An 18,640-nucleotide genomic window follows, 5' to 3' on the forward strand; every position below is an offset into this window, starting at 1 on the left:
GAACTTATCTTTTATTTCCCAGTGTCTGTATATAATATTTCATCAAGAGCTTCTAACTCACTCATCTCAGGTTATATGTTCATCCCAATTACAGCCAGACAAGTTATGTTACAACCCTCCTGCACAACCCAGTTACTTTTGTGAACAGCAGTCCCATCAGAACCTCATGGACTAAAAAAGGGTCAAAGTACAAAGAAGATGGTGCTATTATTAGTAAAACTGATACCGGGTAGACAAAAATCAAACCGCGCTTTATAACAACAACAACAACAACAACAACAACAACAACACTATTTTCTAAAACCTAAAGTACTACACAAATTTAGCCTTAGATAGTAAAGACTGAAAAGTTTCAGAGAAATAAAAGAAGTTATGTAAATAATACAAAGGTAGAATAGTCTACTTCTATATTATTGAAAACCAACTGAATAGAATTCTCAAACTCAGGATCTATGCTTCTGTCGTAACAGGTGATAATTCTCATGACTCAATGGATGCCTTACCAATAAATGTTGACTACTTAGCTTTATCCTTGCTGCTATCTAGAAGAACTGTTCATACTCAGTATTATGTTTATAAAATATCAAAGGTCATCAGCTATTATTAGCTCCTTGATCTTTTTTTTTAATGTTTGTTTATTTTTTAGAGAGAGAGAGAGAGAGAGAGGGAGCATGTGAGAATGGGGGGTGGGGGTTGGAGAAAGAGAGGGGGTGGAGGATCCAAAGCTGGCTCTGCACTGGCTCCCAAAGTGGGGCTTGAACTCACAAACCATGAGATAGTGACCTGAGCTAAAGTCAGACACCTAACCGACTGAGCCACCCAGGCACCCTTAGTTCCTTGATCTCAACAGGAATGATGATCCTGATTATCCTGATTATCTTTAAATTCATACAAGTTATTTTCTTTCTTATTTAATTACTGAAAAGTATTTATTAAGGGGAACAATTATAGTAATATAATATGCTCAAAGCATGTGAAAAGAGTCTGGCATCAAATTGCAAGGAAAAAGAAATGTAAAAGGATCTCAATAAACTTTAAGAAACTATTTCAGGGGCACGAGTGACTCAGTCAGTTAAGTGTCGGACTTCAGCTCAGGTCAGGATCTCATGGTTTGTGAGTTTGAGCCCCACATCAGGCTCTCTGCTGTCAGCACAGAGCCTGCTTTGGATCCTCTGTCTCCGTCTATCTGTCCCTCCTCTCTCTCTCTCTCAAAAATAAATATGATAAATATACCTTAAAAAAGAATCTATTTCATCACTTCAAATTTTAAGAATCTATTTTAATGGCATTTAAAAATCCGCAGATAAAGCACAAACTTTATCGCTCTAGTCTCATTGTGTGTGCAGTTGTTTGAGTCCCAAATCAGTAGAACTTCACTCATATGCACACTAAATAAGTGAATGATACCCTGTTTAAAGAACATGATAGCATCAATGGTATGAAACATAGTGCCAAAGGTTTGGATCTAACATAATACTGCTTTCCTGAGAAATCTCTAATTTTGTTGGGAAATGAATGCAAAAGAATTCCAGAAAATCTGATCTAGCAATTTGTGTGGAAATTCCTCAAGAGTTATCTTTATTAAAATTCAGATTTCTTCTCATCCCCAGCTTAAAGTCTTTTTGCTCTCACTCCATCACCACATTCTACCCAAATTAACATCAATGACAAGCATACTAAGATATTAACCAAAGAGAATGGGGGAAAAAAAAACTTGGTGGGGGGTGGTGGTATTTTCTTCACCTAACCACATGGGTAGGGTAGAGGACAAATGACCCGTGAGAGAGGAGCCTGTCACCAGACAGCAATACTGTCAAGTAGGGACCACGGCTCTTCTATCTGCCAGTCTGATTAATGTTTTGTTCTTCTAAGGACAAAGATGGAAAATACACAAACAAACAAAAAAAAACCTTATACCTATTTTTAAGGATTGGTTGAGAGGAATAGAAATAATGTATGTAAAGTGCCTACTGAAGTGACTGACACAGTAAACAGTTTGTAGATGAAAGCAATTATATCTTTTTGAAATTCAAAATAGTTCTTTTGGCTTTATTTTCATAGTTAAAAGGAAATATTCTTTGGAAAAAATGAAAAAATGCAAGTGAACAAAAAGAGTAAGGCTGAAAACTCCTGAATTCCCAACCAACTAGATCACTTAGTCATAACCACTGGTAAAATTTTGGGATGTATCTGTTGTTCATGTTCTCTGTAGCCTTTATTTTGTACATAAATATATATCATGCAAATCTTCTCGTATCAACATCTCTTTGACACCCATGTACACATGCAGTACACCCTTGCACAGAGGCAACATACTTGTTTTAACCACCTTTCCATTGCTAAGCACTTATGTTGATTCCATTCATTTTCTCTAAAAAGTGATACTGTGATAGGAATAAGTGTAGCTAAGTATTAGTTTGCTTGTTTGTAAGGAATAAATCCTTTAGGTGTAATTGGCAGCTACAATTACAATCATTTTTCTTATCAATAATAGTCACCTGTTCAATAGTCATTGTCTTCCATTTCAGACTGGCACATAAATTTTTGAAAGGTTCAAATATATTTTATTTTTTCCTTTCCTTATTTTACTGATATAATCTAGCTTAGTAATTCTTTCCCCAAGAATTTACCATCTGGGAGAAAGTGGAAGCAGCTGAAGAAGTCTGTCATTTATAAAAAGCTTTAAATCACAGAGGAGATTATGTTAGATATTGTGGAGTAGAAAGCAGTAAGGTAGGGATGCCTACATGGAGAAAAGAGAGATCTGTAGGTCCCTTTGGTGACAGGCATTGATTTTCTCCAGGGAAGTGGCCAGACCCAAGAGGAGTATGGTAGCAGAATAGCACTTCTAAGAAACTTGAAGCCTAGCAAAAAACTGCCACTCCACATTAAGATAGCAGAGAAAACCTGGACTTCTAGCATCTGTTGTGGGCTTGCAAAACACAATGATACAAACAACCATAGTAGAGAGGGAGGGGCCAACATGGTGGAGAACTAGGGGGATCCATACCTCCTGTGTCTCTCAGAGAAGTGCTGAAGCCAAAGGACTTTGAAGCCCACAGTCTGGGAGGAAAAGAGACTGAATCTACCAGGAAGAAAATGGGTCAACTGGAGAAAAGATAGGTGGGTGATTGCGAACTGGGGGAGATAAAATAGGCTGTGTAGGCAAGGAGGGGAGAGATCCCCTTCTGCAGACAGACAAATGGAAGAGAAAGAGCAGCTAGGGAAGTGTAGGACCTTATCCGGACAGGAGAAAGACCTCGGACTGGGACTGAGAGGGATCCAATCTCTAACTGCGGGGCTTTCTTCGGACTGGGGCCAACTCCCTGTTTGCGCACCTGGGGAGGAGGGGAGCTAGGCCTGGGTTAGGTGGTAGGTCAGGGGTGCAGTCGCAGTTGGAGAAAGCGGTCCCCTCCCTAGAGGGCTGCACGACAGTACAAAGCCTGCCTGCGCCCGCCACCCTCGGGCTCAGTGGCTGGGCCGAGGGTGCAGTCCGCAGTAGGAAAAAGTGGCCCCCTCCCTGGAGTGCTGTGGAAAAAGACAAAGCCTGCCTACATCTGCCTGTGTCCACCACCCCCGGGGGCTCTGTGGCGAGGTTAGTGGCACAGTCAGCAGTAGAAGGTGGTCCTCCCTGAAGTGCTGTGGCACAGACGAAGCCAGCCGGGACCACATATCAGGCCGCACCGAGAGGTGCTTCCCCAGTGCCAGAGCCCACAGAGCGGGACTTTGAATCCTAGCCAAGCGCAGGGTCAGGGGAGTTGGAGGTGCAAGAAGCACCACCCCGTCTGTGCCTGCGGCACAGTGAGGACAACTCAAACGGAGTCCCCAGGGTCTGGGTCCGTGGAGAAGAGACTGGGGGATCACCATTTCCCCAACCACCACCACCACCAAGGCGGGGCCTCAGGGATCATTCCTGGGGCCCATAGTGGAGGTGGGTCCAGTCTACACCAGACCATGCCCCTTCCCACCAGACAACTGCGAATTTACCAGAGCTGGACAGACCCTGCGGACAGCTCCCCCAGACCAGTGATGCAGCACTGTCTCGATTAACTCTAGGTCAATTCTGGATATATAGATATATTCCCCCCCACCCCACCCCGCCCCACCCCCCCCCCCCCCCCCCCCCCCCCCCCCCCACCCCCCGGCACCATTTATCCTTCTTATCTCTTCCCTCCTCTAGGCTGGTTAGTGGTTTGTCTAGACATATTTAATCCATTCTCTTGATTCATGTTCTACACCTCCTTCTTTACATTCCTTTCTCCCTGGAATAATCAAGCCATATAGTTTCTCTGTCTGGATAACTTTATCTTCATGTCTTTTTCCCCGCCTCCTTCCTTATTTTCCTTTCTCTCTCTCTAGATTCAGCCTTTTAGTCTCTCTGCCTAGTCAATGTTTATTTTTTCTTTGTCCCCACTCCTGTCATTTCTCTCTATGTATGGTGCTCTTCCATCAACACCGCCTCCACCTTGTTCTTTACTTGTAGTCGATGTTTTGGGGTTTTTTGTTTTTAGTTTTCTGTTTTTGTTTGTGTTATTTGTTTGTGTGTTTTTGTCTCCTATTTGTCTGTGTGCTGTTTTCCTTTCCAGGGCTACTCTGAGGAACAAATCAAAGCACACCTGGTGGTGGGTCCAAAATATCACTGCAAGTAGGGTAATGAAATAACTAAAGTCATAACAACAGAGAACAAGTAACAATCTGCAAAAAAACACCTCCTGACGGGCCAGGCCCTGGACAGTGTATGACCCTTCTTTAATATAGCAGTGCTCGCAGGTGCAGAGCACACAACAAGCTTTTAAAACGCACAAGGGATAAAAAACCACCCAAAATGACGAAACGGAAGAATTCTCCTCAAAAGAAACTCCAGGAAGTAGTGACAGCTAATGAATTGATCAAAACCAACTTAAGCAATATAAGTGAACAAGAATTTAGAATAATACTTATAAAATTAATTGCTGGGCTTGAAAAAATCATAGAGGACAGCAGAGAATCTATTGCTACAGAGATCAAGGGACTAAAACATAGTCATGATGAATTAAAAAATGCTATAAATGAGGTAAAAAATAAAATGGAGGCAGCCACAGTGTGGATTGAAGAGGCAGAGGGGAGAAGAGGTGAATTAGAAGATAAAATTATGGAAAAAGAGGAAGCTGAGAAAAAAAGAGATAAAAAAATCCAAGAGCACTAGGGGAGAAGTAAAGAACTAAGTGATGCAATCAAACATAATAATATCCATATCATAGGAATTCCAGAAGAAGAAAAGAGAGAGAGAAGGGGATGAAGGTGTACTTGAACAAATCATAGCTAAGAACTTCCCCGATCCGGGGAAGGAAACAGACATTGAAATCCAAGAGGCACAGAGAACTCCCTTCAGACATAACTTGAATCAATCTGCTGCATGACATATCACAGTGAAACTGGCAAAATACAAGGATAAAGAGAATTCTGAAAGCAGCTAGGGATAAACAGGTCTTAACATACAAAGTTAGACACATAAGGGTAGTAGCATACCTATCTACTGAAACTTGGCAGGCCAGAAAGGAATGGCAGGAAATCTTCAATGTGATGAACAGGAAAAATATGCAGCCAAGAATCCTTTACCCAACAAGTCTGTCATTCAGAATAGAAGGAGAGATAAAGGTCTTCCCAAACAAACAAAAACTAAAGAAATTCATCACCACTAAACCAGCCCCACAAGAGATCCCAAGGGGGACTCTGTGAGTGAAATGGCAAAAGAATCACAAAGTACCAGAGACATCACTACAAGCATGAAACCTACAGATAACACAATGACTCTAAAACCATACCTTTCAATAATAACACTGAATGTAAATGGACTAAATGCTCCAATCAAAAGACACAGGGTATCAGAATGGATAAAAAAAACCAAGACCCATCTATTTGCTGTCTACAAGAGACTCGTTTTAGACCCGAGGACACCTTCAGATTGAAAGTGAGGGGATAGAGAAATATCTATCATGCTACTAGAAGTCAAAAGAAAGCTGGAGTAGCCATACTTATATCAGACAAACTAGACTTTAAATTAAAGGCTGGAACAAGAGATGAAAAAGGGCATTATATAATAATTACAGGGTCTTTCCATCAGGAAGAGCTAACAATTATAAATGTCTATGCACCGAATACAGAAGCACCCAAATATATAAAACAATCACAAACATAAGCAACCTTAGTGATAAGAATGTGGTAATTGCAGGGACTTTAATATTCCACTTACAACAATGGATAGATCATCTAGACAGAGAATAAGTAAAGAAAGAATGGCCCTGAATGATACATTGGACCAGATGGACTTGACAGATATATTTAGAACTCTGAATCCCAAAGCAACAGAATACACTTTCTTCTCGAGTGCACATGGAACATTCTCCAAGATAGATCACATACTGGGTCACAAAACAGCCCTTAATAAATATAAAAGAATTGAGATCATACAATACACAATTTAAGATCACAAAGCTATGAAACTTAAAATCAACCACAGGAAAAAGTTTGGAAAACCTCCAAAACCAAAGAGGTTAAAGAACATCCTACTAAAGAATGAATGGGTCAACCAGGCAATTAGAGAAGAAATTTAAAAATACATGGAAGCAAATGAAAATGAAAATACAACAATCCAAATGCTTTGGGTTGCAGCAAAGGCAGTCATGAGAGGAAACCACATTGCACTCCAGGCCTATCTCAAGAAACAAGAAAATTCCCAAATACAAAATCTAACAGCATTCTACTTCTAAAGGAAGTAGAAACAGAACAGCATAAACACCCCAAACCCAGCAGAAGAAGGGAAATAATAAAGATCATAGCAGAAATAAACAATATAGAAATAAAAAAAAACAACAGTAGAGCAGATCAATGAAACCAAGAAGATGTTTTCTGAAAAAATAAACAAAATTGATAAACCTCTAGCCAGGCTTCTCAAAAAGAAGAGAGACAGGACCCAAATAGATAAAATCATGAATGAAAATGGATTTATTACAACCAATCCCTCAGAAATACAAGCAATTATCAGGGAATACTATTAAAAAATTACATGCCAGCAAACTGGACAACATGGAAGAAATGAACAAATGGCTAAACACCCACACACTACCAAAACTCAAACGGGCAGAAATAGAAAATTTGAACAGACCCGTAACTAGTGAAGAAACTGAATCAGTTATCAAAAATTTCCCAACAAATAAGAGTCCAGGACCAGATGGCTTCCCAGGGGAATTCTACCAGACATTTAAAGCAGAGATAATACCTATCCTTCTCAAGCTGTTCCAAAAAATAGAAAGGGAAGGAAAACTTCCAGCCTCATTCTGTAAAGCCAGCATTACTTTGATTCCCAAACCAGACAGAGACCCAGAAAAAAAGAGAACTACAGGCCAATATCCCTGAAGAATACGGATGCAAAAATTCTCAACAAGATACTAGCAAATCGAATTCAACAGCATATAAAAAGAATTATTCACCATGATCAAGTGGGATTTATTCCTGGACTGCAGAGCTGGTTCAATATTCACAAATCAATCAATGTGATACATCACATTAATAAAAGATAAGAACTATATGATCCTGTCAATAGATGCAGAAAAAATATTTGACAAAATACAGCATCCTTTCTTAATAAAAACCCTCGAGAAAGTTGGGATAGAAGGAATATACTTAAACATCATAAAAGCCATTTATGAAAAGCCCACAGCTAACATCATCCTCAAAGGGGAAAAAGTGAGATCTTTCCCACTGAGATCGGGAACACGACAGGGATGTCCACTCTCACTGCTGTTGTTTAACATAGTGTTGGAAGTTCTAGCATCAGCAATCAGACAACAAAAGGAAATCAAAGGCATCAAAACTGGCAAAGATGAAATCAAACTTTCAGTATTCTCAGACGACCTGATACTCTACATGGAAAACCCGACAGACTCCACCAAAAGTCTGCTAGAACTGATACATGAATTCAGCAGAGTTGCAGGGTACAAAATCAATGCACAGAAATCAGCTGCATTTTTATACACCAATAATGAAGCAACAGAAAGAGAAATACAGAATTTGATCCCACTCACAATTGCACCAAGAATCATAAAATACCTAGGAATAAACTTAACCGAAGATGTAAAAGATATGTATGCTGAAAACTATAGAAAGTTTATGAATGAAATTAAAGAAGATACAAAGAAATGGAAAAACATTCCGTGCTCATGGATTGGAAGAATAAATATTGTTAAAATGTCAATACTACCCAAAGAAATCTACATATTCGATGCAATCCCAATCAAAATTGCACCAGCATTCTTCTCAAAGCTAGAACAAGCAATTTTGTATGGAACCACAAAAGACCCCGAATAGCCAAATATCGAAGAAGAAAACCAAAACGGCAGGCAGCACAATCCCAGACGTTAGCCTCTACTACAAAGCTGTAATCATGAAGACAGTATGGTGTTGGCACAAAAACAGACACATAGACCAATGGAGTAGAATAGAGACCCCAGAATTGGACCCACAAAATAATGGCCAACTAATCTTTGACAAAGCAGGAAAGAGTATCCAATGGAAAAAAGACAGTCTCTTTAACAAATGGTGCTGGGAGAAGTGGACAGCAACATGCAGAAGAATGAAACTAGACCACTTTCTTACACCATTCATAAAAATAAACTCAAAATGGATGAAGGACCTGAATGTGAGATAGGAAACCATCAAAACCTTAGGAGAAAGCAGGAAAAAAAAAACCTCTCTGACCTCAGCTGCAGCAGTTTCTTACTCGACACATCTCCAAAGGCAAGGGGATTAAAAGCAAAAATGAACTACTGGGACCTCATCAAGCTAAAAAGCTTCTGAACTGCAAAGAAAACAATCAACAAAACTAAAAGGCAACCAACAGAATGGGAAAAGATATTTGCAAATGACATGTCAGATAAAGGGCTACTATCCAAAATCTATAAAGAACTCACCAAACTCCACACCCGAAAAACAAATAATCCAGTGAAGAAATGGGTAGAAGACATGAACAGACACTTTTCTTTTTTTTTTTTTTGTTTTTTGACTGTGGATTTTTTTTAATTTTTTTAATTTATTTTTGGGACAGAGAGAGACAGAGCATGAACGGGGGAGGGGCAGAGAGAGAGGGAGACACAGAATCGGAAACAGGCTCCAGGCTCTGAGCCATCAGCCCAGAGCCTGACGCGGGGCTCGAACTCACGGACCGCGAGATCGTGACCTGGCTGAAGTCGGACGCTTAACCGACTGCGCCACCCAGGCGCCCCAACAGACACTTTTCTAAAGAAGACATCCAGAGGGCCAACAGACACATGAAAAGATGCTCAATGTCACTCCTCATCAGGGAAATACAAATCAAAAAGAGAAATACAAATCAAAACCATGCTGAGATACCACCTCACGCCCGTCAGAGTGGCTAAAATGAAAAAATCAGGAGACTATAGATGCTGGAGAGGAGGTGGAGAAACAGGAACCCTCTTGCACTGTTGGCAGGAATGCAAACTGGTGCAGCAGCTCTGGAAGACAGTGTGGACATTCCTCAAAAAATTAAAAATAGATCTACCCTATGACCCAGCAATAGCACTGCTAGGAATTTACCCAAGGGATACGAGAGTGCTGATGCATAGGGGCACATGCACCCCAATGTTTTTTAGCAGTGCTTTCAACAACAGCCAAATTGTGGAAAGAGCCTAAACGCCCATCAAATGATGAATGGATAAAGAAGATGTGGTTTATATATACAATGGAATACTACTCGGTAATGAGAAAGAATGAAAATGGCCATTTGTAGCAATGTCGACGGAACTGGAGGGTATTATGCTAAGTGAAATAAGTCAGGCAGAGAAAGACAGATACCATATGTTTTCACTCATATGTGGATCCCAAGAAACTTAACAGAAGACCAGTGGGGAGAGGAAGGGGGAAAAAAAGTTACAGAGAGGGAGGGAGGCAAACCATAAGAGACTCTGAAGGACTGAGAACAAACTGAGGGTTGATGGGAGGTGGGGAAGGGGAAAGTGGGTGATGGGCATTGAGGAGGGCACCTGTTGCGATGAACACTGGGTGTTGTATGGAAACCAATTTGATAATAAATCATATTTAATATAAAAAAACAACACACAAACAACCATGGCAGAGGAAACAGTCAGTGCCATCTTCCACCTCTTAATCATTGCAAATTGTCCTTGTGTGATTTTAGGAGGGAACAGGAGATTAATAAAGACTGATAAGGAATTTCCTAGCAGAATGCTTGGCACACTTTACTGAATGGAATTAGAGAGTAAGAATAAAATGGGGATACTGCAAAATATTGAGGGAACATATTAACCGTAGCTTGGAGGACAATGAAGAGCCTTTACTGAAGATCAAATGTCTAGGATGAGAATCAGTGTCTGGCAGACTCTGATACACGAAGACCTCAGCACCTGCTCGGCAGCACTTCATTAACCTGCGAAGAGGCTACAGATGAATTCTGAAATTACTCCCACACCCTGCCTTGGTTTTAATACTCTGTGTCCTCCCTATTTTCTTTCCTGGGGCTTCAGTCAATTCTAGTTTTGGTGGTTTCTACTCACCTAGTTCCCGAACACCCATGTAATCTCACCACCGGAAGTGTCTCCTCCCTCACTCCACTTCTCTTGGATGGCTTTTAGTTCTGAAGTATGCGGCCTGTGATCCCCAACTCTTTTTTTTTTTTTCAATATCTCTCTCCTGTTTCTTTTAATTGTGGTAACAACATTTTACATGAGATCTACCCTGTTAGCAAATCTTTAAGTGCACCATACAATATTATTAAATATGACACCAACTCTTCACTCTATGGCTATCTTGCTTGAAGCTCAAGACTTCAGGGAACGAGGCTTTCCACAAATTGAGCCAGGTATGTGGATTTGAAAATGGCATGAACTGAAGTCCAGGAAAGAAATGTGAAGGGAAAAGTCATAGAATAACATTGTAGAACAAACTATCAGGAGAGAAGCCCCCAAATTCATAGTTTTATATGTGTATAACATCGGTCACTTACATTCAGTCCAACTATATTTATTTACTTCGTAATTTTTTTAATTTTTTAAAATTTGTATTTAAATTCCAATGAGTAACATACAGTGTGTACTATTACTTTCAGGTATACAATAAATATAGTGATTCAACACTTCCATACAACACCCGGTGTTCATCATTAAGTGTGTTCCTTAATGCCCGTCATCTATATAACCATCCCCCCATCCATCTCCCCTCTGGTAACTATCAGTTTGTTGTATAGTTAGTCTATTTCTTGGTTTGCCTCCCTCTCTCTTTTTTTTTTCCCTTTGCTCATTTGTTTGTTTCTTAAATCCCACATACAGACTCTGCAACCCTGATGTTTATAACAGCATTACCTACAATAGCCAAAATATGGAAATAGCCCAAGTGTACATAAACTGATGAATGGAAAAAGAAGACATGGTACACACACACATACATACACACACAATGGAATATTACTAAGCCATAAAAAAGAATGAAATCTTGTCTTATGCAACGATGTAAATGGAACTATAGAGTATTATGCTAAGTCAGTCAGAGAAAGTACAATTATATTTAAATCAACAAAACAAAAAATGATGAATATTATATAATACTAAAAAAATTAAATTGAAAAACCAATTTTATTTCTGTGACAGAATAAAAACATTATACATAACAGGACAATACGAGGCAAACACTGCCTTTTGAGAGTTCTAATAATATTTGTATGTCCTTGAAAAGATTTACCTTGTTAAACCACACTACTTTTTAATGTCTAGGGCTCATGTGTCATTTTAAAACTCTGTACCAAATTAAATGGTTATTTTCAAGGAGTCAGAAATTTGAAATAAGTTAGAAATTAAAAAAAAAATTCTAGCCAGCATACTTCAACCTTAATGATAATTTTAAAATCCTTGTAATCACCAGAATGAATAAAACATCTCATTCTTGCCATATATACATATATACACATATATATGTTTATTTGTATATATATTTATACACATATACATATATTATTAATACATAAAACTTATTTTTAAAAGTTACAAAAAGATAAACATAATTAAAGCAAAACTAACAGTAAGCTCATATTGTTTCAGGTTCATAAAACGCTGCAGAAAATGAGAAATTTATGAAAAACATGATTTTATCAACCTTAGCGCAAAGCAGAAAACTGCTGACCTAACTTAACTCAGCACATGAATGATGTGAAACAAAATTATTTATCCTCAGGATTGTAGAGAGACTTAGGTGTAAAGGCTACCATTTGTAACAAGCATCATGCTTATTCAGCTAGTTTTCCAAAATATCTTCTTGTTCTTTGCTTTGGGTCCTAAGTTACCTCTGGTGTGTTCTAACTTAGTATTTGGTTTCTAAACCTCACAAAGTTTTTTACCAGGAAGCGAAATTGAGGTTTAGTTAAAAAACTTAACAGGACTCCATTTCACGGCCTGTGAATCTAATCAAGTCTCAAAAATTAGGAGGTTGATTAGGTAGGGTATGGATTATTGAGGCCATTTACTTTTCTTCTTTTGATTGCCTCTCCTTTCACTATTCAATTGTTTACCTGCATTTCTACCAGACAAAACTTAAGTATAGGAAAATCCAAAGTAAACAGTAAACAAGGCTAGTGAATCCTAGAACAGATCAATACTGTTCCTCTCCAAACTTGTTAATGTTAGTGCTAGTTAAAAACAACCCTTAAAAAAAATAATCTCGAAACAGAAATAGATTTTAAAAATTATGTTCTCTAGGAATGTTGAAATTATTTACTGAATGAAAAGATCCTTTTGAGTTATGTGTCAATTTTATTGGTCCACCACTGCTTACCATTACTATGGAAGTCTTAAAGTGAGCTATTTCTGGTGGGCATCTTACTGTTCATGGCATTCATAGTATCATGATCTTGCAACACTAGAGAAAACCACATACAATGCAATGGGATTATCACATTTCATCCAACCCAAGGGAAGAAAAATAATAAACTGTCACTCAAATGAACTACTAAAGCTTCATTTCTCAGTCTTTTCTCCAAACATTAAGCTGAGCAAGGGAAGACTTCCAGTTTTTCGATGTTTCACTTTTTCCTCCATAAACCCGGAATTGGTTTCTGTAAAATGGTCAGAGGTACGCTCTTTGGAGAATTACTTTCATAGATCCAATTAAAGTGTATCCTACTAGCATTCTGAAAGTTTAGTTTTAGCAACTGTTTCCAATGTAGGTGACACTTCTTGAAATTTTAAAAATAACATGAGAAAAGTGAGAGTCTCTCTGGAATTGCCACTTAGTAATAACTAAAAGAAATACAGGTTATTGTACATTTTCCATCAAAAACCTTTTTTTTACAAGGTTTAAAACAGAGAGCAAAAAACATATTGGTTTAGACAATGACACATCTTAAAATCAAGTATACGTTTATATTGTATACAGTGTGTAATTTGGTATCTGTCATCTAAGCACATCTTTATACAACGTCTGCTTACAATCAGGAAATGGAAATTTCAGGACTAGAATAAGCAATTTATCTGCCCTAGTGTGTTCTTTGTGATTCTATTAACTTATTCGTAAATGTTTATTAAGCCTTGACCTAAGGCTAGGCTCTGCAGATGACTGACAGTTTGTACCTTAAATGTATGGTTTTATTTCATTTGCAGGGGGGGCAGCTAAATAGCCCCTGAAAAGCCAGACTCCTAAGTTTTTTATTCATACATGTAACATTTGCAGTATTTTGAATGACATTTTTTAATCAGTAAGTTTGGTCACTTTGTTTTCAAAACTCAAATTTATGTACATAGGTTAATTCATTCCTTTATTATTGCTGTTTGTCTTATTGTTGCTCCTTTTTCATTGTCACTACCAGTATCCCGGTTCTAGGCCGTGCCATCTCAGACAAAGACAATCCAACTCACCCCAAACCATATTCCTGCCTTTGGTATCCCAACTTTTAATATGTTCTAATTATGTTCAGCCCATACCTATTCTAGTTCCCTCCATCATCCTGGCACTTTCAAGCTTAGTCTCTTACCATTCCTGAGATCAATCTGTCCAAAGAAAGCAACATAATAACAGTCTCAGTGGGGTCTCCTGGGTAAACACTACTGGATGAGCTCTGGGCATGTGCCTGATCACATGCCTCTATCAAGTGATAGAAGAGTGGATTCTCGTTGCCAGCCCTAGCCTATTCTGACTTACCCGATTTTTTCCAAAACCTCTTAGTAAGAGTGGAGTTCCATGTGAACTTCAGTCCATTTCATGAGGGTACTTCATTTTAGCCTTAGTGAGTTAATGCCTGTAGCCCAATACTATGTACTCATTAACTGCCCAAGTTTTGAGTAGAAATAGTTACGGAAAATATTTATGACATTATAATTCTAATCCTAACAAAATAATATTATTTTGCACAAAGAAGATCTGTACATGAATCTTGACTGGCCTTCAGGTTTCCATTTGTCCTTTTTTGCTTCATATTGTATAAAACTGTCTAGCGAATAACCTCAGCAGCTTTCTCCAGGCTGATCTGCAGTTAGTTAGCTAGAACCAAGTGCTCTCTTTCTTCCAAACTAGACTCCCAAAGGCCCCCAAGATCTCAAAGTGCTGGGCAGCTAGTTTTCTAACACTCAAACTAAATGCCTGGCGCCTAAACCCAAACTGCCCATTTCTTTCCATGCAAGGGTGTTCTCACATTTGACCTATTTAAAGAAAACAATGGTGTTGGGAGTCTCTGCTGGAATCCAAACCCTTGAAGCATAGAGTTGCAGTCTCACCCAAGCATTCCTTTCCACAGGATGCTGAAAGAACAAGGGATCCTCCTAACTGTGAGTTCCAGCTTGTCCAGTGATGCTTACTGGTATCTACCCAATTCTTTAGTATACACTACAAGAAAATATGGTATTAAAATTCACAGCTGTTTTCAATTTTGCCTTTAGCGTATACCAGTGAAATGCGGTAACATAGTTCATATGGGTACAGAGCCAAAGAGCATCTTAAGTCCCCCAAATATTTCCGTTATTACAAAGATCCTAAGATCTTATCACAAAGATGCCTAATTAACTTCCAAAAGTAGGTTTCAACCTGTGTAGTAAGAATCTCTATTGTGTCCTTGACAGATCAGGGATCTTTTAGGATGGAAACGACTTTGTTTAGAATATTCCAGTTCCTCAATTAGATTGCCTAAGACTTTCACCCTCATGTTTAAACAAGAATCAAATGGTCTACACTGACCCAGAGAAGATGTCCTTGAAATAACTTCTTTATTATTTGAACCAAATATTTTTATAAGATATCCTGAAAATAAATTACTCCCCTTCCAGATTCAAGGAAACCAAGGAGAGTATGATTCATTAGGTATTGACACTCTCCAATAGTATCATATAACCTTAATGAAGTATTTCGCACCAAAGTCACCCAAATTAGATCTTAAATGCTCTAAGAGTCATTGTTCTCCCACATATCATGTTAGATTTGCCTTGCAAATCTAGTTTGGTGATTTTTCTAATCTTCATCACCCCACTGACACTGTAAGTTAAGAATGAGTAAATGTGAAAAAGCTGAAGAACAATCCAGGTTCCAAATTAAGTACCTACTACTCTTGGTGCCTCTGAGTTCCCCACTTGTTTCCTTAACATAAAAGTACAGGGATTTTTGCCAGGAAGTTCGAGGGACTTACACAAAATTTCCTTCAAGCTCTGAATGTATCCTTTGTAAGCACAGGTCTTTACAGCCTGGAGTATACTTTCAGTATACTTCCTCTCCGAAAGTAAGCTCCAGACACAATGTTAATATGAGAAGAAACAGCCCTTTCCTATAGACAGTTCTTTCCTACTTTAAGAGTACCTCCTAATAGCAACAACCAGCATAGAAGGTACCTCTATAATGAGAATTCAGTTTGCAGTGGTTTCTATTTGTGTGATTATAAAAAACCAGGAAGGTGTGTCAGTCTAAAGGGCCAGTGTTTAGGTGAGGAGCAGAATCCCAGGAGCCCAAATAATTGCTTGGGTTTTGGTTACTTGTTACATGGGCAGGTCCACTAGTTTAAAGAAGACTAGACAAGAAAATTAGGTTGTATGTAATGAAATGTCTTGGAAGGTGTCCTTCAATATGAAAACAACTTGTTTATTTAACTAGTGTCTACAGTTTCTTTCAAGGAATGTCAAACACTGGTTTTATAGAAGTGCTAATTTTCAGAAAATCATGAATAAGGAATTTTGCAGGTTTTAAAAAATGCCCTTTTGGGGACACACAACTCTATAGGCCATGGGATCACCCCCCAGTAACATTAATGCTATTTCATATAAATTATTCAAGCAATAAAGAATGAACTACAGTACTGAAATCTATTTGAGAGATGCCTACTTTGAGTTAGTTCTCCCAAGGTTAGCCACAAGAGTTTCTAAATACAGAAAAGGCTGAAAACTAGGCTGTCACATTTGCAAAGTGTCTCATGCTTGGGTTATTTTGTAGAAAAGTTGTGGAAAAGGAAATTGGAGGGATGTAGAACTTGCTTAAATTATTCCCACAACTATCTGTAGGGAAGTTACTAGAACTTCAGGAATTGATGAGCTGAAAAACTTAGTCCTATAAAACTGTGAAGGGATTTTACCTGAGGGGAATTCTGGTAAGGCTTAAAAATAGGCTTCCAGAGCTAAATGGTGCCTGGAGAAGTCTACCTTCCACTCCCACATAGATAGGAAGGATTACCTTTAGATGGCTTTCAATCACCTATAATAAAAGAGATGCCATAAACTTGCTTAGCAACTAGTAACTATGGCAAATAATTCTGTGCCATACTTTGTCTTAGAAAAGCCACACTGTTCACTTTGCTCTTAAAATTAAGGGATTTACCAGATGTCACACAGGGTTTCCTTTCAATCTTGTAAGTCTATGGATTCTAGCATTTAATAATCTTATTAGCAAAGCCCCTGAAGTCAGGTCTCTGAGCAGTTTTGGGCTGTGGTGGTAATTTTTTCATTGCCTATTCCTTATATCCCCAGAAAAAGCAAAAACCAAATAAGAGATTCACTGGAAAAAAGTGTCATGTTGCCAGATAAAATATTTGGAATATATTTATACTAAAAATTTACTCATTGTTTATCTAAAATTCAAATTTAACTAGATGTCCTGTATTTTTACTTGTCAAATTTGGCAACTCTATAATAAGCTGACCCTAGTCTCAATTTCAACTGCAGAATCTTAGCATTGGTAGGGAATTTAGAATTAATCCAACTCAAGCTTCTATTTTATTATTAAAGTTACAGTATTAATAATGAGACTAAAATACAACCTTTACTTAAGTACTTGTAGAGATGGAAGTTTTATTACCTTCTGAGCTACACTGTAACATTTTCAGTTATTTCAGCTTGTCTCATCTTTCATTGTGCCTATATCTGCTTATTTGCTTTGGGGTAATTTTTCCTACTGGTTTTAAATGTCCTACATGGATTTAAAGAGATTCTATGTTTCAACTACTTTCTACTTCTTAGAGAAGATGGAATTTGTTTTTTTTTTTTAAGGTTTCATTTAAATAAGACCACAGTGTGCCTGACTTCTTGCTTTTAAATATTAACATCATGAAAGCTGTACCTTGCTAGGATCCTGTCCAACCTTTTTTATTATAGATAAAATTCCCTCCTTCTTAGATTTAGCACTTTTATTAAATTATAGCTCATTCTGGGCTCTGTTGGTTATTCCTTCAAGATGCTCTGTGGTTAACTGATCTTCCCTTCAGCTTTTTTTCTGGATCTTTTACTAAAAATCTGAGTTCAATAGTGATTGCTGTCCAGTTACCATGATCCAGTTATCATGCTACTGACTTCTCTGTCAAATATTTTATTTCATTAGAGTCAATATTTTTAAGATTCCCATATGTCTTGAGATGATGTTCCTTTAAGAGTAGCAGGCTATACAATCATAACTTCACAATTTCTCCCACTGACCCACTCAAATATGTGTAATACTTACAAACACAGTACATGTCTTTATTCTCCTAACTCGGGACACATGTTTGTAGTGCTTCTACAGCACAACTGTTCTCGCTCAGTGGAAAAAATTCAGCCTGACTTTTACATCATTGCATTTTCTACTTTCCAAGAAATACAGCTGTCCACAAAGAAAGTCAAGTATTTATTACAGCTTACACCATCCCCTCATTTAAGAAAATATCAGAATGAGACTTTCTAAAGTATCTTCCCTACTTAATCTTACCTTTGTGGCACTTTTGAGGTCTCTGTTAGGAAAATATCAATACAGTCCTTACAAAAAGACTCAAAACACTATATTGAAGAATATTCTATAGAAAAACTATGTGTATGGGGACTATGTCATACATTGCAAAGTTCTTTCACATCTATTATCTCAGTTTATCCATATTACAATCCTGCAAGGTAAATTCATAAAGCATTCTTATTCCTTTTTCACAGATGAGAATTAAGACTGGCAAAATACAGGGGCGCTTGAGTGGCTCAGTCAGTTAAGCATCTGACTTTGGCTCAGGTCATGATCTCATGGTTTGTGGGTTTGAGCCCTGCATCTGGCTCTGTGCTCACAGCTCAGAGCCTGAAGCCTGCTTCGGATTCTGTGTCTCCTGCTCACTCTGCCCCTCCCCTGTTCCTACTATGTCTGTCTGTCTGTCTTTCTTTCT

General features: G+C 38.2%; 1 protein-coding gene across 11 annotated transcripts in view; it reads right to left on the reverse strand.

The window, feature by feature from the left end:
* The window catches only part of LOC125922726 (cytochrome c oxidase subunit 7B2, mitochondrial), a 159,283-nt gene that overhangs the window by 45,181 nt on the left and 95,462 nt on the right, over positions 1-18,640 (reverse strand). For 3 of the 11 annotated variants that reach the window (XM_049630465.1, XM_049630468.1, XM_049630467.1), the window contains one exon: positions 12,835-12,918. The exons of the other annotated variants lie outside the window; for them this stretch is intronic. The gene's annotated coding sequence lies outside the window, so the exon portion shown is untranslated. The remainder of the gene's footprint in view (positions 1-12,834; positions 12,919-18,640) is intronic. 11 annotated transcript variants of the gene reach the window in all.

The sequence above is a fragment of the Panthera uncia genome, chromosome B1 (genome assembly GCF_023721935.1).
Source record: "Panthera uncia isolate 11264 chromosome B1, Puncia_PCG_1.0, whole genome shotgun sequence".
Lineage (NCBI taxonomy): Eukaryota > Metazoa > Chordata > Mammalia > Carnivora > Felidae > Panthera > Panthera uncia.